Source organism: Numida meleagris, chromosome 6 (assembly GCF_002078875.1).
Source record: "Numida meleagris isolate 19003 breed g44 Domestic line chromosome 6, NumMel1.0, whole genome shotgun sequence".
NCBI classification, from domain to species: Eukaryota; Metazoa; Chordata; class Aves; order Galliformes; family Numididae; genus Numida; species Numida meleagris.
The window spans coordinates 33,297,176-33,304,693 of record NC_034414.1 but is presented as its reverse complement, the minus strand read 5'-3'; the positions used below and the strand labels follow the sequence as shown (position 1 = coordinate 33,304,693).

The window sequence follows — 7,518 nt, the reverse complement described above, 5'->3', positions numbered from 1 at the left end:
CTTCAGGGAACAGTGCCATCAGGCAGCAAATAACGAGTGCAAAATTTTCTACTCTATTCATGATCAGAATGCACAAACTCATTGCATCTATCTGCTTTTTAAATGCTTAAAGGGTCTGGGTGCTACAGTATGTACTGATTGAAATTTGATTTTTTTAAAATATAAAATGAAACTTTAAAGTTATTAAGTACACTTTAAAAAGTTATTAATCTTGCTACTGTCCTTTCTGTACTAAATCAGGTACCTTTAAAAGTCTGAGACATTTCCAGAGCATGAGCTGACTGAACTCCATGGTTCTCCTCCTAACCAAAGATCAAGCCCTGTTTCTCCTGACAGGCTAAGTCAGTCAAAGAGAGGCAATGCAGTTGGAAAGTACACAGTTTTCAAAAATGTATTTTCAATGCTTCCTCCAGCATGTAGCGTTATCTTCAGTTCTCTATCTAAACTGTCTATATATCTTCTCCTTCTCCTCATTATTATCAAGATTCTTCAAATACAATCTTTAACTAGGGGAAAATACATTTCATGTACATTTTGTATTTTAAATATGAAACCACATAATGGTGTATGCTGATTGCATTGATGTACCAACAATGGCTTGCATTTAGGAGGTTTGTGAAAATGTGTTTGCCAGTGGTGTGTATAACAAAAGATGAGCTGTTGTAATGAACTGAATAACTTAATAGGACTGATTTTATTATTTATACTGCATGGAAACTATTTTAAGAAGAAACTAGCAATTTATCACAGCATATCACGAAAAAAATCCTAACACAGTGACTTCTGTTTATTTTTATAGGTTCATTATATTATGTTTCTTAGAGTGTAAACAGGAAACAAGCAAACTAAAATACTCTTTCTGTTTTTGTCACTTTCCATGCTTGAACAGACATTCTGCTAGTGTTTATTCTTTAAGCACTCTCAAGGGAAAAAAATTCCTTTTATATTTATAAGAGTAAAAAACTCCCAAAAATATTTTGTACTGAATGTACCAAAGTTGGTACATCAATGCAATGATGAAAAATAAATTATGTGGTTTTCTGAGAGATCAAAAATGTACAGAAACAATTAGAATTTTCTTCATTCACAGCAACAAGATGAATTGAACAAGAAAGCTGTCTCCAAGAAAGGAATGTAATTGTATTTGTACACAGCCAATAAAATAATCCCCAAGTGCTTTGTTCAGCTATTGTAGTAAATTATCAATTTCTGTCTGTTTTTAATCTATTTTACCATGAAAATATCTACAACTGTACAAATTTTTAAATAATTATTAGGAAATCATATTTCAAATGTTCTAAACACCTTAAATTTCATACTCATCCCAATGACCTTTAGCACTGTTCTCCACACAGCAATGATACTAACTACTTAGAGATGATTAGCAGAAAGGCATGTCATGAAAATTATAAATAATTTTCCGTTGCATTCCCCATACCACATTACAAATCACAGCAGGATGTCTGCGGTCAAGTCATGCATGTTGTCAGGCCAGGCAGCATGTGATGTCACAGTCATATGCTGTGCTCTCTCCTAGTAATCATAACCATTACACATAGATCTTATCTGCTGTTCAAGAGAACCCTGCAATCAGTGGCTAAGCCAATCGGACCTAATCAAATGCTAAGGCCTTCCAGTCCTACAAGCAAGCACTATGCACTAAGCAAGCACTTTTGTAACTCCTAATGCTGCCAAACCCACAGTAATTTTTTTTTTTTATAAAAGTGCTTCTTGTTGGGAATGCTAAGAAAATGTCATGATTCTGTCAAGACCTCTACTTTCCAAGGTTCATTTGTGCTCCCTACTGCCTTCCTATGTGCCTGAAAGCTTTCTGAGATATCATTGGCCATGGAAGAGAGTTCTTAATCTCATTCTCACAATGCTATTTCTAAAGTGGTCCATGCACATCCTGTGACAACAAATTCTAATGCCTTTATCTGAGGAAGATGGATAGCCCTCATGTATACTAATACTTTGTGATTCTGATTTTACATGCACACACACACAACCCTCTATATATAACTTAATGGTATCTTAATTAGATTTGAATTAAGAGCTATTTATTTGGGATTTATTCTTAATTAAGCACTGTATTTTCAGTTGGAGATGAATTAGGGAAAACCTGAGTTTGCAGATAGGATATCATTTTTAATCTAAACAGGAAATGAGTGAACATCAGAATATAACAGTGAAGAAACTGCTTTTCTTGAAAACATCAGTAATTTCTATTGATACTGTGTAGCAAGTTGTAGCAAATTTGTCTTTGTTAAGCCCCAGTTATTAATATTGAGTACTTCCAGAAGAAAATACCATTCCACAGTCTGACAAAAAGCATAGTTTTGTGTTAGAAACGTGTTTCTACATTTTAAGAAATATAGGTGGGATCCTGCCAATTTACTTTCTTACTTATGCATGTACTCTTTCATCATTAGATGAAACAATGTTGCTTATTTTGTTCTGAAGCAAAAACAAAAACAGAGCTATAGCCCTTCAAACAGAATACTGGGGATACACTATAGTTCTATATCTGCTCATCACAAGATGACTGGATTCTGCCTTTATACACTCCACATGGTCACCCCCTCCTGCTGTCCAGCCCCCACCTTCTAACTGCTCCAGGTTGTCTGTTTGCCCACTGGTGACTGCAATGCCTCCAGAGCCTGCCTCTGCCACCCACTTTGTCCCCTGACTCTCTCCATTACTTCTAATCACAGGCTTGGATTTGCTACATGGGGTTTTCTGATCTGAGGGCCATGGTGATCAGCAAGTGTAGCACTACAGCCTGAGAAACCCAGAAGCCCAAGACAAAGCTCCCCTCCCCATGCAGTTCATTGTATCATGCACTGTCTTATGACTTATTATCACCATCTTGCATCTGTCAAGCATTTTAATTGGCTAGTGACTTTAGCTGTACACTTGAACACCAACACTTGTTATCGGCAGTATTCATTCAGATTATGCTATGTATCATTAAATGCTACGTCTGAGCATTTCCAGCCTGCTCCATTTCCTATTTAGCACTACATGGTGTCTTGTACAATCCTCTGTTAGCCCTCTGATGGACTACAGACATCTTGCTCATCACTTCTTTATCAAGGTACTCATCAGTGGCAGTCCTAGGCATTCCAGTGGCTCAGCTGCACAGATGTAATAGATTTCATGCTTCCAGGCCTGCATGACATTTCATTAGCCTGAATTTAGAGATAATATTTCAGGGAAGTAGTTTATTATCTGAAATTTAATTTTAAGAATATTTCTTATCTTGTATACAAACCATTACAACTGCCTCATCTGCTCCTGGAGCAAAGGCTAAGATTTGTGTTTGAATACTTGGATGAGTCTTGGAGAACCAGATAACCACCAGGATGTAGTATTTCTATTCCCATGGAATTTCAGAGTATGGACCTCCCTTCTGATCCCACAGGATCACAGATTGTACAGAGAAGCTCAGCATTTCTGTCTGAGATTTCAACCCTGCAAATCTTCATGGCTGTGAAGAGATGTGTTTTGGTAGAATTACTTAAAGTGTTTGAAGACAGCATCACTTGCTAGGTTTAAGATCTCCCTCCTCTCCAGAGATTGCTGCAAGGGCTGTTTAGGACAGAAGTGAGGTTAATTTGTACCAAGGTAGCATTCTTTGTGTAGGAGATGCACAAACTTGTGTAGGATTTGTGTATGAGAGGCACAAAGGCAAGACCATGATGACAGTAAGCTCTCTGAAACAGTCTGGCATAGTGCTGTGTGCATTAAGCTCTCAAAGTATTCATTTACATCTACTAGATATCACTTGTCAGAACGCTAAGGCATTCAAACAATTTTACATGGTCATTGAGAGATTTTTTTTGGCATTGTTTAGGGTTACTTACATGTGTAAAAGTACTTGCCTATACCTGTGTGGGATGAAGACTGAAGCCTGTTGAACTGTTTTGGTATGTTAATCTAACTAATACATGTATCCTGATGTAGGATCAGAACAATGGTTGAGCACAAGCATGGCACTAAGTCCAGCAAGGCCCGAGGACATTTAAGAGGGCATTTTAGAAGAACAGTATGTGTCATTGTAAATGCTTAAACATAACCTGAAATCTATCAACATAATTTAGCATAACTAGTAGCAATTAACTTACTGAAAGTAAATACTATCAGACCAAAAGATGATGGCTGCAAAAATGAGATGCATTTGAAAGTCTAGAGTACCTGGAGGAAAAAAAAAAAAAAAAAAAAAGCTAGAATTCAAGTTTCTAATTTGAAACACATCATCTGTGGAGAATCTACAGGAAAAAGAAAATAACCACCAGAAAACAGTGGTGGAAGTAAAAGAAGAATAAATAAAGGAAGAAAAGATTGAAGGGCTGATAGGTGCCATTTTGATTGTGTACATTCATCTTTTTTTTTCTTGGTTTCTGGAAACAGTAATTTAAAGACCTCCTCATCTTCTTTGTTACTGATCTGTGTGGCTGTGGAGACATCACAAAGTTCAGAAGACTCAGTATTCACACAGTAGATAAAAACATACATCAGGCCAATCCCAAGTTATCCTTCCAAAAAGGATAGTAATGAGTTCTTTGAAGGACTCAATACTACAACAGCCTGACTGTCCTTGCTATCATCTGAAGAAGTAACATTGTTACTTACACTGTGTCTCCTTCTCTGGAGATGTTCAAGACCTGCCTGGATGCCTACCTGTGCAACCTGGTCTATGGAGCCTGCTTTGGCAGGGGGGTTGGACTAGATGATCTCTAGAGGTCCCTTCCAGCCCGTACAGTTCAGTGATTCTGCGATTGTTTGTAGCTTTGCCTCTCAGGGTTGTGGTCTGTGTTCCCTGCTTGTACCTGGCTGCACACCTGGGCACAAGCCCAAGGGTGCTGGAGACATTTAACTTCAATTGGCAACAAAGCTCACACTAAACAGGGAGCTGTCTTTTTGTCTTCTTGGAAAAATATTCTCAAAACACAGGGAAAAGGGAAGGACACTGGGAGCTGAAGAACTTTGCTTGTAGGATGGGAGGCACTAAGGCATTTGTGGGAGGCTGTTGCCTACAACAAAAGTTGATCAGCCTGTTTCCACGACAGCGGTGCAAAATCTATTGGAATTAGCGTGAGTCACTTGGTGAATTTCAGAGCGCATTTCATGAGCAACCTGCAGGAGCATCAGTAGGATAGATAGTAATGGACCGAGAAACTGAGGCCGCTGTGAAGCACTATCGCTATGTCACACCAGTAACCAGCAGACAGAATGGTGGGAACAAAATGCCCGCACATCAGCCCACCAATTTACAGTGCAATATCTTTAACTAGTGGAAACTGATTACAGTTCCTGTTTACAATCATACAACAATACAAAGTTGTAAACATCACAAAATACGGTACAAAAGTATTTTCATATGCTCAGAATGTTCATTTTCATCCTAAGTCGTTGTTGTTAATTATGGCCACAGTGAACGCATTGGTGCGGGAACTGCGACGAGGCGGCTGGTCGCCTCGAGTCAGGAGCAGAGTACAGGGGCAACATTTGTTTCCAGTCGCACTCTCTGTGTGGGGCGGTCTGTAAGGGTGTGGCTGCGTCTCTCGAGAAGTCCCGAGCTGCAGCAGCCGCTCCTGCTCTCCGGGACGAAGGTTCCCATTGCTACTGTAGCGCTGTTCTATCTTTGGGCCGTTTAGAAAAGCTGGAGCCATTCCCACATTGCTGTTGTTCTGTGGCAAGATGCGAACACATTTCGGTTCTCCTCAGCAAACTGAAGGGCTGCTTTATAAATGCGTTCCACTTCAGAGCTTTGTCCGTTTCCAACTCCCTCAGCCCGGGCTTGGGCCCTGAAGCCGCCTCGGGGCACACGCTGCCCAGGGTTCCTTTGTTCCCTCCCCTCCAGGGATCCCAAACTCCCGTCCTAATGCTTTGCTTTCCCCTACTTCCCAAACCGGCTCCCGTCCGGGTGCTGCCACCACGCCCGGTTTGCGGGCGGCCTGGGACGGCGGCGGGGGCGGGTGGTGCGGATTGGCTCAACGGACGCACGTGGGGCCGCCCTCACCCCTCAGCGCTGGCAGAGCGGCGGCTCCCGCCGCCGCCGCTGCGGAGGCTCCGTGCGGAGCGGCGCGGGGCACGTTGCGGTACGGCTCGGTGTTCACTGAGAGCATCGGCGGTTGCTCAGCAGCTGCCGCGCCACTGCAGCGAGGAGGGGAGAGGTGAGCGGAAGGCGGCGGCAGCAAGTCCGCGGGTCACGGTGGCCGCTGGGGGGGTGTCTCTGTTGGCCGCTTGGGGGGGGGGGGGTGGGGGGGCCGCTTGGGGGGGGGGGGGTGGGGGGGCCGCTTGGGGGGGGGGGGTGTCTCTGTTGCCCGCCGTGTGCGGTGCGGGGGCTGAGCCGCAGCCGAGCTGCTGGGGCTGGGAAGTCCGCCGGAGGAGCTGTGAGGAAGCGGGCTGCGAGTTAACGATTAACTTCACGCCGCTTCCCCATATCGCCCCGTGTCGGAGCGCGGAGCCCGGAGGCGTCGGGCGCGGGGCGGGTGCGGCTCTGGCAGCGCTGCCACGGGCGGGGTGGTGCTGCCCTGCTCGGCGGAGGGCTTCGCGCCGGCACCGACTCCCACCCGTGCGTATCGCCGTCATTCTTCTCGGTGAGGTTTTCGGAGTACTGAAGTGCGGCGGAACGCCGGCTAGGGAATGTAAAGTGTCTCTTCTGGTCTTATTCAGCATAACATGTTAGGAGTAACCTTTATAGTCCGGTGAAGCCGCCATCGCTGCCTTCTCTGCTTTCTGTTACAGCCGGCTTTGCTAATGGAAAAGTAAAACTTAGTCTGTCTGGCTTCTTTCTCCTGTTGGGTGGCACCGATGCTGCTGGAGTCTGAAGTTCAAGGAAATATTTATCATAATTTAGAGAAACGTGCTATTCTTCTGTCACGTCGTTTTGCCTTCTGTCAGACAACCAGAGGAATTTATGTTGAGTGAATTAGTTCTCTTGTAAAAGCCCTCTGTCTTTCTGTGAGTACAAGCTTTTAGTATATCTTCAGCTTGGCTGTTTCCTTCTTATGAGTCAGAAGTAGCTTCTCATTGCTTGAACGGCATCCACAACCCCGTGACGTTCCTTTTAAGAGTCAAGAATTCTCACTCGTGTGGTGGGGATCATCTGGCATCTCTTTGTGTTCGGCATTACTGAAGGCAGGACTGTGACCTTCTCTGTAGTGAAATACTGGAAGATGGCAATGCGGGATCTTAGTTCTTTTACCATTGCCTCAGCTAGTCAAAGCTGCAGCATCTGGCTACAGGAGGGATCTTGGTATCCTGCTCCCCCTGCATAAGAGAGGGGTGAACAGAGACTAGTGAATCTGAACCTTGCTGGTACCTTAAAAGTCATGTGGCTTTTTTTTTTTTTCCCCCTCGTATCTCTCATTTCCAAGCACCTTTTGACTCTTGAATTTTTCTGCAAGCATAGTTGGCAGTTTTAAAGAGTCCTTAACGACTCGAGCATGGTGGCTTTTAAAGGAACGAACAATAAATAAATACCTGTGATAGTCTAAGGGTGAATAATTG

The 7,518-nt window shown here is 43.4% G+C and overlaps 1 protein-coding gene across 4 annotated transcripts in view; it reads left to right on the top strand.

The window, feature by feature from the left end:
- The window catches only part of STXBP6 (syntaxin binding protein 6), a 107,001-nt gene continuing 104,844 nt past the window's right edge, over nucleotides 5,362-7,518 (top strand). Inside the window, exon 1 of one of the 4 annotated variants that reach the window (XM_021402729.1) lies at nucleotides 5,362-6,179. The gene's annotated coding sequence lies outside the window, so the exon portion shown is untranslated. The remainder of the gene's footprint in view (nucleotides 6,180-7,518) is intronic. The other 3 variants (XM_021402726.1, XM_021402727.1, XM_021402728.1) reach the window with 3 other exon arrangements.